The sequence below is a fragment of the Bubalus bubalis genome, chromosome 9, assembly GCF_019923935.1.
Source record: "Bubalus bubalis isolate 160015118507 breed Murrah chromosome 9, NDDB_SH_1, whole genome shotgun sequence".
NCBI lineage: Eukaryota > Metazoa > Chordata > Mammalia > Artiodactyla > Bovidae > Bubalus > Bubalus bubalis.
This window is the reverse complement of record NC_059165.1, coordinates 53305711-53321964: the sequence shown is the minus strand read 5'-3', so window position 1 is coordinate 53321964 and position 16254 is coordinate 53305711. Positions and strand designations below refer to the sequence as shown.

Below are 16254 nucleotides of genomic sequence, written 5' to 3'. Positions count from 1 at the left end.
CTTCAGAACCACAGCTCTTCATTAGGAAAGAGTGTGCGTGTTTATATCCTTCATTATCACACACAAAATCACAACCACATCACATCAAAGGAGATCTAAGCTAGAGAAAGAGACTGATCAATTACATGCTGTTTCTATTCCCTTTGGCGCCTTTTAGTTTCATTCTTTTTTAAAAATGTCACCATCCCCCCCGCCCCCAAAAAAAAAAAATGTCACCATCCCTTAGCCCTGATGGGCAATTTCATCCTTTATAGACTCTAAGATTTTTTTCAAGTGGCCTCCTCTCAGGGGAACAGCTGCCAGAGATGTTGTTCCAGATTGTTTGTTTTTTAAAACATGAAATCTATTTTTAAAAGGAAGTTGTAGAAATTTTTAGAAATGTCTAGTTTAACTGAGATTAAAATTTAGTCTTCATGGCTTTGGGAGCCTAGGCCCCATCCTGGTTCTATCTTTAATCTTTTTAAAAGAATGTTGGGAAAGCATATAACCACCCGATTCTAGTAGCCCCAAATCAGTCATTAAAATATAGGGAACCCATTGTTTTATCTGGGAAGATCTTGGTTTAACCTGTATATCAACAAGGCAGTGTGCACTGTCATGTCAAAACTGTCCTCATTTGGACAATAAATTATATGGTCATCTTACTGATATACAAAGGATACTTAGTATTTGTTGAATGAATGAGAATAGTGAACAATTGCTATCTTCTTATGGGTCAAAGAATCAGACAGTTAAATAGTTTTGCATACAAGGGCCTTTCCTGGTGGTCCAGTGATTAAGAACTCGCCTTCTAATGCAGGGGGTACAGGTTCGATCCCTGGTTGGGGGGCTAAGATTTCACATGCCTCGTGACCCCAAAAAACCAAAACATAAAACAGAGGCAATATTGTAACAAATTCAAAAAAGACTTTAAAAATGGTCCACATCACAAAAATCTTAAAAAAAAAAAAAGTTAAATGAAGAATTGAGAAGAAACATAGAATCCTATACAAATGTGGCACTGGATATCCTGGAAATCAGAGAAGCTTGAGATGTGGATGTAGGAAGAACCAGGGATCCTCTAAAAACCAGGAGTGGGATGGAAGGCAAAGTCTTCACAAGCCCTCTACCTTGTTGTGGATGATGGTTCTCTAGCAGAGGCCCAGGGAAGGCAAAAACTAAGAGAGCTGGTTCTGACCACAGATTCAGCCCTCACTGACAGGCTGTGTGATCTTGTGCAATTATCTTGCCCCTTCTGGGCTCTGGTTATACGATCTGAAATATCCACTGTGCCCTACTTATCATGAAGGGTGGTTGGGATCTGTTGAGATGATTTGCCCTTCAGTTCAACCTCCTATTCACCCTTTCAACAACATTTTCTCGAGCTCTGTACAAGGTCCTGGTGTAGAGGGGCGGTGGGGGGGGGCGGGGGGGACACGTTCAACTGGGAAGCCAAACCAGACACCTGCCTTCATCTGGCTGGCCTAGGTGGTGAAGGCAGGTACGAAATCATCTCATAATAAAATGTAGTAAGCACCCAGAAGGAGAGGAAATAGCACAAAGAAGGATTTAATGTGGTCATGGAGGTCTGTAGAGGTTTTGCTGAGGAAGTATAAATTGGATGACTTAAAGGATGAGAAGAAATTTACTAGGCCAGGAGGGGAAGGAAGAATGATCTAGTCAGCGGAAAGAGCATGTGCAAGGGTCCTATGGTGGGGGTAACACAAGAATGAAATATCAATTAGTCAGTGTAGTTGAGACAGAGAGTGATGAGAACCACGGTGGGAGATGAAGTGACAGGGTAGGTAAGAGGCAGGCCCCCAAAGAGATTTTTGCCACCACCCTAAGAGAAATGAAAGTGAAAAGTGAAAGTGTTAGTCAGTCATGTCCAACTCTTTGTGACCCCATGGACTGTAGCCCACCAGCCCAAGAGATATGGGAAGAAATCAAAAGATTTTTCAATGATTTTGATATGGTAAGGATCAAAGTTTCAGTGAGATCATTCCTGATGTAGTGGGGAGAACAAATTATAGAGGATGAATGAAGGAGAACTTTGAAAAGGAAGGTGATATATTGATACTACTGAACACTAGTTAAAGGTATGTCTGAGTTAAGGCTTTGTAATGGGTAAGAAAAGTGCCTTAGAAACTCTCCCAATAAATAAACAAATTTTCCCAATAAGTAAACAAACAAAATAAACTTTCCCAATAAATAAACAATATTTATTGGGCACTGATTGTGAACTTTCCCAATAAATAAACAATATTTATTGGGCACTGATTGTGTCAATCATCCTTCACACCCACCTCAGGAGATTCTTTTGACAACTCTGTGAAACAGAGAGCAGCAGTACAAAGTACTATGATAAAGAGAAAACTCAGGCTCAGAGAAGCTAAGTCAGTGGCCCAGAATTGCCCAGGTGTAGGAGGCATAGTCTGAATATGATTACGGAGTCTATCTGACTGCAAAGCTTGTGCTTTTCCCACTGTATCACACCACACTCAGATACTATACATGATAGGAAGTGATAACTGCTCTGTAAGGGACATGAGTACCGGGCCCATAGAATTTACGGAATTGATAGAATTATGGGTAGTAATAATGGTAGCGGTAGAATTCTGTGGTTAAGCTGCCTCTAGAAATCTCAGTTTGGGGTTGGAGGTGTTCATGGCATTTGAATAGGGTGTCTACTCCACATGCTTTCATAGACACATGCTCTGCTTTGAGGTTTGTCACAGAGGAATTCCCTACCCGGAGCTTTTGAGCTCTGTACTCCCCTACTCCCGCTCACCTCCCCGAGGTAGTGGCACTGAAAGCAGGTTCCCCAGGGCCAGGGAAGCAATGGACTCTGTGAGGACTTCCAGGGGCTCTGCCTAAACTCTAAACTCTTCCCTGGGCCTCCTTCATCACCCTCATTGTCTGCACAGGCTTCCTGTGGCTGTGGCGATGCGGGGAGGGAACATGACAGCTAGGATCAAGAGGCATTACCAAGTGGGAGCTGCCAGCTCAGAGCTTCAGCTTCATGTGACAGGCCTGCCTGCTAATTCAGGCTGACATACTCCATGATGTAGCACTAACGGGGAAGCTCTGGGTAGGTATCTGGGGGAAGGAGCGCTAACGCTCTGCCCAGATTAGCCAGGCGACAAACATCACTCGTGATATTCCAGCACCCTCCCCACGCCCAGGTCAAGGCTGTCCACTGCCCAGGGACACCGTGTCAAAGGAGGAAGGAGGACATTAGGGGGTTCAAGCTTACCAACTGGACAGGAAGACCAGTTAGGAAACCCCATTGGGACTGTGTTTCCTATCTGCTCTGGACACATGCTCTTTCTGGGGCCAGGCAGGGAGAAGAGTGGGATACGGTTCCCTGAGTTCAGCCCATGGGCAATCATTTGGGTCTTCCCTGTAAGATCAGGGAGGGCTTCCTGTACTGGCAGTCACTGAGTTAGAGCACCCCTGCCCTTCAGCCCTCTCAGTAGCCAACCTCATGAGGAAGATTCCTTGTTTGCCATTTTATGGGGGAGGTGAAATATCCTGTCTGATGTCACACAAAAAGGAAGGAGAAGAGCCGAACTGGGACAATGTAGTTCCTGAGTGAGCCCAGAGCACCACTGCTGCAAAGGAAATGCTTAGGAAGAAATACAAAAATGCCACTTCTGCAAGTCAAAAATGGTCACATCTCAGTAATTTCATGTGGTTCAGGCTAACAGTTTGGAAGGACTCTGTGCCATATGGATGTGACATTGACTCATGAAACACTGAATCTTGGAAGGACCCCTGGAGCCTCTTTCAAGGCTGTCACATGTGTATGTGTGTGTTGGGGGGCACAGTGGGAGGCCATGGTGTCTAGGCCTTACGACCTTCATCATTCTTGGTAATATGTTTGGATCCTCACATCTTGCTTAAGTAATTATGGATAAGGAAAGTTTGAGACCAACCACCACAGACAGTTCCTGAATTCTGCAGATGAGGAAGTCAGGAACCCCAGAGGTGACATGCCATGTCCATGGTCGCCCAGTGGGGGTTGACAGCACAACCTGGCTTTCTGCCACTCATCCGATCGCTTCCTCTGTCCCGATGCCAGGTGCCTGAGCTGTTCTCCATAGGACCCGACAAACTCCAGGATCAAGCCAGGACCTTCAACTGGTGGTTCACACCCTCTTTTCCGCACTATCTCGGCAGTGGCCGTGGGGCGAGACCCCCCTGAGACAAGGCTGGTGCTTCAGTAGGCTTGGGAATGAGAACGGGGCCAGTCTTGGCCCTTGGAGGCCGCAGGTGGCCAAGGACTGTGCTGCTGGAATCCTTGTCCCTCCCTAGGCACCCCATACTCCTCCCTGACCCTGATTCAGTTTCAGCTCATTGCCCTGAGCATGATTGCAAAGCATAAACAACCCAGCCTAGTTGTCAAGAAAACTGGTACTGTGTTAGAGTATCCACCAAATAAAGTTTCACAGACCAAGAGAGCAGCCTCAGAGTCTAGCCTGCCACGAGGCTTATAGACATCTATGTCAGCTGGGATATTAGTGGGATGCAGAGAACCCCAGAGTGCCCTGGGGCTCCTTTCCCCACATCATTCAGGGCTCTGTTCAATGATCACCCCTTGAGAGAGGTCTTCTGTGTCCCTACCCCTACCCCACCTCACATGGCACACCCTCCACTCACCATCCTCTGACCCAGCTTACTGCTCTTAAGCAGTTCATCAGCGAACCCTCATCAGTAGCCTATGATTTAGCTCAGTGAATATGATCTCTGCTGCACAGATGAGGCAATGACCAGAGAGGTTAAGTAATTTGTATCGTCACACAGCTCATACTCAGGCCTGGCACTCCTTGATTCTGGAGTCTAAGTCCTTGGCCGCTCTGTCCTCTGGGCCTGGAGGGGCACAACTGGGTGTGTGGGAGAGACAAGTGAGTACACGGACATTTCAGTGTAGGGCGTCTGGGCTGGAATGGAGGTCAGCAGGCACTGCCCAGGGCAGTGTCAGCTAAATGGGCTTGTATCTGCTTGGGGAGCTCAAGGGAGACCTCAGAAAGGAGAGGACTGCTGAGTGAGTGGGAGGTGATGGGTTTGTGGGAATCTACCAGGTGAAAGTGGGGGACAGGGAGGAGAGGGAGCAGTGCTTCAGTTGGAGAGGCCAGCATGTGCAGAGCACAGATGGGAGGGATGAAAGTACAAGGTGAAGAGTGTGATTCCGTGGGTTTCTGGACATGGGGGTGAGTGATTTTGTCTTCACTCAAAATGCAAAATAAAGTCTTCCTCCACATCAGACATTAAGAGAAACCTGAGCTTGATGAGGGGATGGAGAACTGATGAGAGCGGAGTGGGGATGGAACTCCCTTGGGGGCAGGTATTTGAGCTGAGAGCCGAATGTAGGGAGGTCAGCAGCCACTTGGCGCCCTGGAGAAGAGCACTCCAGGCAGAGCAAACAGCAAGTGCAAAGGCCCTGAGGTTGGAAAGCGCTCAGAGCATAGAAGGAACAGGGAAGGGCCTCTGTGGCTGGAGAGGAGTGAGCAGGGAAGGACAGCGGCAGGAGATGGAAGATCAGAAGTCAGGGCTGGGTCACAGGTGTGATTGTGGGGATAGGAAGATCACTAGCTGCCCGATACTGACCCCTCCCTGTTAAGAAATCCCTTCCTCGTTGCTCTCTCCCGCTTCTTTCTCCCCACCTTCTGTTTCTCTCTACCCATTTTCAGTCTTCCTCCCTTCACATCTTTCTCATTATCTTTCCTGCCTCTGCCCTTGGGAAACACAAGACCACCTTTCACTTCTCAGAATCCATTTACTAACAAAACGAATGTCACTGTCATTTGGTTTATTCGGTGACCATGGTGGTGATGCATCACAGTCTTCTGTGGCACCTAAGTGGGTGTCAGCAGGTCACAAAGGCCCCTTCGGAGACACATGGCAAAAGGAGAACAGAGTCCTGGAAGCTCCTGAGGCCCCCCACTTTACATGACATCTGTGAAAATGCACAGCCGGGGAGGGGCTGGAGACGAGGGCTCTTCACAGAGAAAAAAACCACAGCTGTGCTCACCATGGCAACCTCCAGAGCCTCCAAAAGTTGACAGATTCAAGGCAAGAGCCTGAGAGAGAAGAGATGACTGGAGAGGAGCTCAAGAACAGAAGAAAAGTTGGAGCCATGGAGAAGGGAGAGAGAGGAGTCCACTGGTTCAAGGATGTGCACAGATTCCAGCTGTTCGGTAACTCTGGGTTGAATCTGACTGAGTTCAGCAGACAAATGTGAATACCCTTGGATACTAAGTACAATCAACATAATTGACATGACTGGGCCTTTTGAAAAAATCGCTACCAACTTACATCCATGTTTGCTTGTATTTCCTTGTCAATATTCAACAGATGCTTCCCACCCTCCCCAATAACTGAGATTACTCTATACTGAGAAAGATAGGATATATTCAGGCCAGGGGGGTAGGGGGGCTCTGTGTCATCAGTTAGGAAGTTCACATAGCAATGTCATGACCACATGCTGGCCCCAGATAAAACCTTCCCAAAACATTTATTAACAATTTACTATATGCTGGACAGTCATCACAGAGTATTCTTATGAAGCTTAGTGGGGGCAGAGAATACACAACCCCCTACCCACTCCTTCTTTTCATAACCAGCTCTTTTGGGAAGCTAAAACCATGTTTGTTTGATCTAGACAAGCAAGAGATGGGAGCTGGCTACCTTTTCCTTGGTGCAGGGAGCCCTGACCCCGGTGCTCTGGGACCACAGGTTTAAGGACTCGTGGCGTCTAGGCTGACTACACCATTCCATCTAGAAGCAATAAATGGTAAAGCTGGAGGAAAGGGTAGAAAGTTCCAGATTTCAGCCTCACTTCACGTTTGCCATCATGCCTTTCCTGGACTTCCTTCAAGAAATATCTTCTGTGATTCTCCAAAGACAATTACTGTAAGTTTGGGATAAAGCCAACAGTTAAAAAGCACTCAGACTTCATAGTCAAGGAAGAGGGAGTGAGTCATCTTGAAGATGGGAGAGCCATTGGGTCCTGCTATAAATATCCCTGTTTCAAAGCTACCCAGGTAAGCAGTGCAGGGGAGCTGTCTTCAAACAGGAGAATGTGATGACTTCCTGAAAACTTTATGAAATAGTTCTAAAGGAAACCATGATTTAGTGGTGAAGAATCTGCCTACCAATGCAGGAGACCTGGGTTCAATCCCTGGGCCAGGAAGATCCCCTGGAGAAGGAAATAGCAACCCACTCCAGTATTCTTGCCTGGAAATCCCCATGGACAGGAACCTGGTGGGCTACAGGCCACGGGGTCACAAAGAGTCAGATACAACTTAGCAACTGAACGACAACAAACAATATACTTTCCTTCCTAAAATCAAATTATGTCAGGATATAACCACAGTCGAGGTTCTCATTCTCATCTTTGGAAAAGAAAGAGAAACCTTTCCCATCCTGAATCTTACCGGGATGTGTTATCCATGGTATAAAACACTTCAGGGAGGGACAGATGACATCTTTAATCAAAGCCCCACAAATGACCCCATCATCCAGCTCATTATCATATGAATTTCTAACAAGATTTCTAAAAAAATAATTATAATAAAATTAAAATCTCAAAAATTATAATATGAAATTCTAATAAAATCAGAATTGTGTTTTGTGCTGTTTTGGTTGATTGTGTTTCATTAATAATTTTAGAGATAATTAAATCCAGAAGAGAACTTTAAAGCCTTACAGTTATACATTCAGGGGGAGGGAAAAACCTGTTTTTGTTACAGAAATGATCAAAAAGAGTTTTCAACATTTATTTGGAGGAAGTTGCAGTGAAAACACAAAATTAAAGAAGAAAAAGGAACAATGTAAAGTTATGACTTTTAAAGAAATTTATTCCTTATTCTTTCAATGGATATTGATGGGTATCCAGTTACAATGGTGTTTAAATTTCACACATTAAAAAGGTGATATAACAGTTTTATTTTAAACTGCCTATGTTCAAAATACTTCTGAAGCCACATCCTCTGTTACCTATTTAACATTATGATGGAAGTGCTTAGCTGCCTACTGAAAGATGCTCAGGAAGGTACATGGTTATTCAAAATTCTTAGAGGTGGTACACAAGCACAAAATTTGAAGTTATATGGTGTTAGAGAGTTTTCAGAGTCAGGTCGACCTGGCCTTGAATCCTGGTTGGGCTATTTACCAGCCATGTGGCCCTGGGCTTCTTACTTCACCTTTCTCCATGTCAAGGCTCTCTTCCATAATGTTACAGATAGCGTTCCTCTATAGCTTTGCCAAGAAAACTTAGCCCAGGGCCTGATACATACCATCTACCAAAGAGACATTTCTGGAGAGCTTACTTTTCGCCAAACTGTGCTAAGCACTTTATGCACATTATGTTATTGAATCCTTACTGTGATCTTAAGAGGTAAGTACTAATATTCATCCCACTTTACAGGCACGGATCTTGAGGCAAAGGAAGTGGTGAAACTTGCTCAAGGTCATACAAATACTAGGGGGTGGCATTACCCTTGTTGGCAGTCTGGCTACAGCCCCTATGATCGTTATTACTAGAATCCTTCCCATGAACTTCCGGTTATAAAAAAAAAAAAAGGTCCATCCTGAGCGATTGCCTAGGGAAGATTTTCTGACTTCTTCTATTGGCTTCAGAGTGTAGACATCCCTTTTATCCACCCAGGGAATTCAGTCATGATTACAGAACTCAGCGTTGCTCAGGAGAAGTGGCTAGTGGGATAACTGGTCACTGGGTAGCAATTAACTTTGTTGGTGGAAAAAAAAAGGCGGAAGGCTTTTCTGGTTAGGAGTTTTCCTAATAGCTTCTGTCCACATTGTCATGAAAACCTTGAACAATATGGTTGTTCATCCAATTATCAAACCAACCTGGGGGGCAGAGTCTGGCATTCTGTGTACCCATTATCAAAGGGTAATTTGGTGTAACAAACCAAATCGAGTACGTACAAAGACTGTCAAATAAAATAAACCACTCACAAATTAAATTACTTCCCATTTTCAGTGGGAAGAATGCCAGTCATTTTTCATCTTAAAAAATACGCATCTTAATTCCATTTTTTAAAGAACATGAAAAGAAGCATTTAAAGGCCTCTTGTGCAGTCTGTATGTAGCAAGGTCCACCCTCCCTAGGAACATCTCCCTGGGTCCTGGGACATTTTCTCTCAGAGAATTAATGGAGCATTAAGCCTCACCCTGGTTAAAAAAAAAAAAAAAAGAAAAACCTGTTTCCTCCATGGATCAATGGTGGATGGAGTTCAGAAAGCAGGAGTGAGAGGTTGGCTCTGGTTTATAACGACATATCAGAGCTGTTGTTTCCAGAATGAAGCTGCCACTCAACACCACCCCGCCAAACCCCCAGGGAATCCTATCCAAATAATATAATTTTTAGATTTCCCAGATCACACCCTTCAACAGCCTCAATATGTCCCTGAGTTCTTCTTTTACTGGCTTTGTCATATGGATTGAAATAAGCCTGAGAGGAAAAACCCCTTTGGAGCAAATCAGGCTTTGTGCTTCAGGGTCTTAAATATCTGAGAATTATATTCTTTCATTTGACAAACATTCATTAAGTGCCAATCACTGCTTTGTGTGGTACGTGTATCAGGTGAACAAAAGCAGGTTGGTTGTGGCACCTAAAGTCTAATAGGGAAGAAAAGTTAGTGTCTCAAGGTAGACACACTGTTACAAACTGCCTAGGATGCTATAGAAAGATGTGTATTGCTTCAAGAGAGGCAAAAATATTCTTTCATTAAAAGGAACAGGGGCTCTAATTTAGATTGGGGAACTAGGTGAACTGTTTTTTGAAGAAGTGACAGGTCACCCCCCAGTAATGGAGCCATAAGCATTCTCTATATAAATGGTTCTTCACTGGAGGCCAAATTGCCATCTGACACTGTCTGAAGATAGTTTTGATTGTCAGAATGGGGCGTATGCTATTGGGTAGAGGCCAAGGATGATGCTAAAAGTCCTACAATGTACAGGTCAGCTTCTAGCAGCAAAGAATTATCTGGACCAAAATGTTAACAGTTCTGAGACTGAGAAATCCAGTTCTTAAGAAAATATTTCTGGAAAGAGTCTAAATCAAGGGTGGATAAAAGAAACTCAATATTAACTTCCACAATCAGCAGAAAAAAGTTTCAGTTCATAAATATGTTCTGGTTTAAAAAGTCCATATATATATATACACACATATATATATATACACACACACACATACATACACACACACACACACACACACACACACACACACATATATGAAGGATCTATCTCTCAAAGGCTTATCCCTTATTGCCAACTTCAAGAATAACACACAACCCATAAAACATGCCTGAGGAATTAATACATATTTTTTAAACTCAATGTATCAAAGATGATTTTTATAGCAGACTAACAATTTCATGCTCGCAGTGTCTTTGACTTCTTTTGGCCTCTCTACAAAAAAAGAGAGGGAAAATATCTTTTGCTCAGAAGATAAACTCAGTATCTAATTACCAGCCCGTGCAGCAGCCTGTAATTCTGCCAGTTTTATCTTATTTTTTTTTTCTCCCAGACACTTCCATTTTCTGCCAACATTGCTATTTCTCAAAGTGTGCTTCCCTGTACATTGCCTTTCCTGTTATTTCCCTTGATGTTTCACATTGTGCAATTCCACAGGAAAAAAGGAGACATCTTAAAATATCACAGTAGAGGAAAATTTCAGTTAACATTTATAGGTGGGGAAGGGGATGGGATGGGAAGAGGCAGTGGTTTAATTTTTGGTTAGTTTGGTTAGGATTAATCACAGCAATTGTTTTTGTTTTGTTTTTTTAACTGCTGTTGATGGAAGTATTTCTGAACTCTTCCCATATACTTTCTCCTATTAACAACTGGGATACGTATCACTGAATCTTTGATAATCAAGGATCAAGAAGACCTCAGGAGGGTCACACTATATTCTGTCATTTATTACTGTGGCTTACACAGATCGAAGAAGGTAAGTATAAATTTGATATAAACTTTAAGAATCTTAGAGCTAGAAGTTACCTGAGAAGTCATTACACGAAAAAGGTATGTGTGTATACAAAGATGAATCTCTAAGAGCTCTGAAATGCAGCCTTTCATAAGTATAAACAAAGCTATCAGACGCATGCAACTAAACTGTCAGTTCTGCCTCCCACCAACAGATGGCAGTAGTGGTTACCAGTGATATTCTGATTCAGAAACAAAGTGACTTTTCAGGATTGCATTGTCTGGTTCCCATCCCTGGGTGTACATTAGAATCAAAAGAGACTTCTTATTAAAAACTGATGCCTGGGGCCCTCCACTGGGTGGTGATGGTGGGGACAGTGTTGTTAAGTCAGAATGCCTGGAGGGTGGAATCCAAGTACTAGTGTTTTGAAAGCCCCTGGGACCACTCACCTCGAACCAGACATCTTGGAGTGTGAAGTCAAGTGGGCCTTAGGAAGCATCACTGCAAACAAAGCTAGTGGAGGTGATGGAATTCCAGCTGAGCTATTTCAAATCCTAAAAGATGATGCTGTGAAAGTGCTGCACTCAATATGCCAGCAAATTTAGAAAACTCAGCAGTGGCCACAGGATTGGAAAAGGTCAGTTTTCATTCTAATCCTAAAGAAGGGCAATGCCAAAGAATGTTCAAATTACCACACAATGGCACTCATTTCACATACTAGCAAAGTAATGCTCAAAATTCTTCAAGCTAGGCTTCAACAGTACATGAACTGAGAACTTCCAGATGTTCAAGCTGGATTTAGGAAAGGCAGAGGAACCAGAGATCAAATTGCCAACATCCGTTGAATCATAGGAAAAGCAAGAGAATTCCAGAAAAACATCTACGTCTGCTTCATTGACTATTCTAAAGCCTTTGACTGTGTGGATCACAACAAAATGTGGAAAATTCATTAAAGAGTTGGGAATACCAGACCACCTCACATGCCTCCTGAGAAACCTGTATGCAGGCCAAGAAGCAACAGTTAGAACTGGACACGCAACAATGGACTGGTTCAAAATTGGGAAAGGAGTATGTTAAGGTTGTATATTGTCACTCTGCTTATTTAACTTATATGTGGAGTACATCATGTGAAATTACAGGCTGGAATCAAGATTGCTGGGAGAAATATCAATAACCTCAGATATGCAGATGATACCACCCTTATGGCAGAAAGCAAAGATGAACTAAAGAGCCTCTTGAAGGTGAAAGAGGAGAATGAAAAAGTTGGCTTAAAACTCAACATTCAAAAAACAATGATCATGGCCTCTGGTCCCATCAGTTCAGTTCAGATGCTCAGTTGTGTCCAGCTCTTTACTACCCCATGGACAGCAGCATGCCAGGCTTCCCTGTCCATCACCAACTCCTGGAGCTTGCTCAAACTCATGTCCATCAAGTCAGTGATACCATCTGGCCATCTCATCCTCTGTCATCCCCTTCTCCTCCCACCTTCCATTTTTCCCAGGATCAGGGTCTTTTCCAATGAGTTAGTTCTTCACGTCAGGTGGCCAAAGTATTGGAGCTTCCATCTCAGCATCAGTCCCTCCCATGAATATTCAGGATTTATTTCCTTTAGGATTGACTGGTTTGATCTCCTTGCAGTCCAAGGGACTCTCAAGAGTCTTCTGTAATACCACAGTTCAAAAGCATCGATTCTGGTCCCATCACGTCAAGGCAAATAGATGGAGAAACAAAGGAAACAGTGACAGACTATTTTCTTGGGCTCCAAAATCAGACGGTGACTGCAGACATGAAATTAAAAGACATTTGCTCCTTAGAAGAAAAGCTATGACAAACCTAGACAGCATATTAAAAAGCAGAGACATTACTTTGCTGACAAAGGTCTATATAGTCAAAGCTATGGTTTTTTCCAGTAGTGTTTGGATGTGAATGTTGGACCATTAAAGAAAGCTGAGTGCTGAACAATTGATGCTTCTGAACTGGGGTGTTAGAGAAGACTCTTGAGAGTCCCTTGGACTGCAAGGAGATCAAACCAGTCAATCCTAAAGGAAATAAATCCTGAATATTCATTGGAGGGACTGATGCTGAGGCTGAAGCTCCAATACTTTGGCCACCTGACACAAAGAACTGACCCATTGGAAAAGACTCTGATGCTGGGAAAGATAGAAGGCAGGAGGTGAAGGGGACAACAGAGGATGAGATGGCTGGATGACATCACTGACTCAATGGACATAAGTTTGAGCAAGCTCCAGGAGATGGTGAAGGACAGGGATCCCTGGAGTGCTGCAGTCCATGGGGTTGCAAAGAGTTGGACATGACTGAGCTACTAAACAACAAGTGATCAATATGTAGAGCCAAGGCTAAGAGCCAATGAATTGGAGGGGTAAATGGAAGAGTCCATACAAAGAGCTCTTAACAGTGGTTGGAGTATGAGATTATATGAGTTTAGAATTATTTTTATAGTTCCATATGAGGTTTTTAATATTAACTTAAAACATCCTGATTTTAATCAATGGATAAAAATAGTTTATGGAGGGGAAAAAGGATAGAAAAGAGTTACTATTCATAATACATAGAAAATGTTCCCTCAATTGATAAAAAGACAACTCAGTAAAAAATTATGGACAAAGGATATGGACAGAAAATTTAGAAAAAGCTAGAAGCAAATGACCAAGAAATATATAAAAATATGCCCAACCTTATTAGTAGTCAAGAAGATGCAAGTTAAGAATTTTAAATCTTTAATCTTACACAAAGAAGATCAATCTTATTAATCATTCAATCTTATAAAATTTTATTCTATGCCAGCTACTGTTCTAAATTTTTTTTCTAACCATTAATTCATTTAATAGTCAAGATAATTTTCTGAGGTAGGAATTCATATTATACCTCTTTCTGCAAGTAAGGGTAACTAAGACACAAAGCAATAATGTGTCTTACCTTAAAGTCACACACTAGTGCTTGTTGGAGCTCAGATGGGTACTTGGGTATTCTGACCAAGAGCATCCTTATCCTGAGCCACTATCCTACACTCCCTTCTCAGTAGAGTCCCTACTGGGATATGCAAAATGACTGATAACATCTATCCTGGAGATGGTAAGAGGAAATGGGCATTTGCTGGTGGGAATATGAATGCAACAGGAAAAAGTAGCTATTAAAATACAATAATGCATTGGAGAAGGAAATGGCAACCCACTCCAGTGTTCTTGCCTGGAGAATCCCAGGGATGGGGAAGCCTGGTGGACTGCCGTCTATGGGGTCGCACAGAGTCGGACACAACTGAAGCGACTTGGCGGCAGCAGCAGCAGCAGCAATGTACATATCTTTCAACTTAGCAAAACCTGCCTTAATGGAAAGTATCCTATAAAAACTAGACATTGGTTTATGATGATAAATGCTTGAGACCATTAACTGCAGCACTGTTAGTTATAATTACATTGTAACAAAATCTGGAAACAGGTGACTGTCAGTGAATAGGGGACTGGTTTAATAAGTTATAGTATACCCACGCTTTAGAATATTGACAGCTACTTCACAGAAGATGAATGACCAGGAGGGATGTTTATATTACTGAGCAGAGTGTATAAGTATCATCTCAAATTTGTAAAAACAAACAAAATCATATCCATCTATTAAGGTTGATAATATATGTTTGTGTGGACATACAGAAAATGGTGTGGCTGGGTACATGCCAAACTAGTAATGTGAGTTACCTTAACATGTGGGCCCACGGTATAGGATTGTTTGATTTGATGCTATAATCCTGCATTAGTTTTGTAATAGAAAAGAAAAAGAAGAGAGATCTTTGCCTCCAATGTCCAGCCAGGGAGGATTCTCAGGATTCTTCAGCCTGCACTGGACTCCTCCTAAAAAAGTGTAAGCAGCTCCCAATGAGCATGGCTTTGAATTTAGATCCACTTTCCTTAACTGTCCACTTGTTAGTTCCCTGGGTTGACAGACAGCCAGTCTACTTCTTCCTCTACGCAAAAGCTCTCCAGATATTCGAGCACAGATCTCAGTGCACCCCACTGTCTATTTAATGACACCAAGACTTAGCCTCCAATCTTTATTACCCACCAGTGGTCATGCCTGGGTCACCCCTACTGATGCTGTGCCATGCCGAACACAATCTACCAGAGTTCAGAACACAGAGAGACCTATGTTCTTTTAGACCAGACATGCGCTTTCTACCTCAACAACTTAATTGATTTATCTCGGTAACAGTCCATATTGCAGTGTCAACTAAAATTCATAGATCTTCTTTCAAATAAGCTAAGGTCAAGTCAAATGTTCTCTACTATTTTGAATGTGATTACCTCAATTCTATCCCTAGGATTATATATTATATATATAATTATATATATATATTATATATCTCTTTTTCTTAAAAGTGAAATACAGGGATATGAAACAGTACCTATGTGAATGTGGGAGGTGGTGGGAGGAGTCTAATGAATGGTGGATTCTGGAAAATGGGATTTTTCTGCATCATGCAGATGATGGGTTAGAAGATGGGTGAGCACACTGGGTATATGGAGAGGACAATGGCAGTGTCCTGACGTCTGGCTGGAGGGTGGGAGGACCTTAAATCCTCTGTTTCAGAGAGGTGGGGCTGAATTTGAAAGGTAATGATCCTGGCAAATAAAATTGTTACAGGAAGTGGGTGGGGGAAGAGAGAACTCAGAAGGAGGTTTGCTAGTTCCAAGGAGACAGAGCAGGAATGGGCCAAGAACAGAGGAGATGGGACAAGGAAGAGAAAAGAGTATCTGAGAAAAGCAGCTGCACACAGGGCTATAAGGAAAAAAGGATGGCGAGCCTCCAGAGATGGGAATGAGGGAAGAGAGAAGAAAGCTGGGAGGGGGTTGCGAGGCGTTCTATTCTAGTCTGGACTGTTTAGATGCCAAGAAACAGAAACCTTCTCAAATTTACTTAAAAAAAAAAAAAAACAAACCTAAAAAAACAAAAAAGGAGTATTGTGGGAGAGAAAAATCTTGCAGTTGATCAGGACTGAAAACAGAGTGTGTGAAATGGAACAGGGGCTTAGCCTGCTGTTAGGGGTCTGGGGAACTTGACCTTGTCTTTTTGTCTCTGTGTCTGTCTCTCGTAGGGGTGTCCTGGTTTCTTAAACTGCTTCTCTCTTTGTGTCAGCCCTGCTTCTCTCTCTTTGCCAATAAAAGTTAACTCTGTCTGTTTACCAGTCTGAACATGGCCTTCAGTGAGTCACTCTAGCCCTGACTCCACCACACTTTCACTCTCGCCCTGACTTACGCCACACTGTAGTAGACAGTGCTACTCTAGTGCGCTACCATGCGTAGATAGAT

The 16254-nt window shown here is 43.0% G+C and overlaps 1 protein-coding gene across 15 annotated transcripts in view; it reads right to left on the bottom strand.

Moving 5' to 3' along the window:
- Positions 1 to 16254, bottom strand: part of PPP2R2B (protein phosphatase 2 regulatory subunit Bbeta) — a 704283-nt gene that overhangs the window by 79274 nt on the left and 608755 nt on the right. The window lies entirely within an intron of this gene.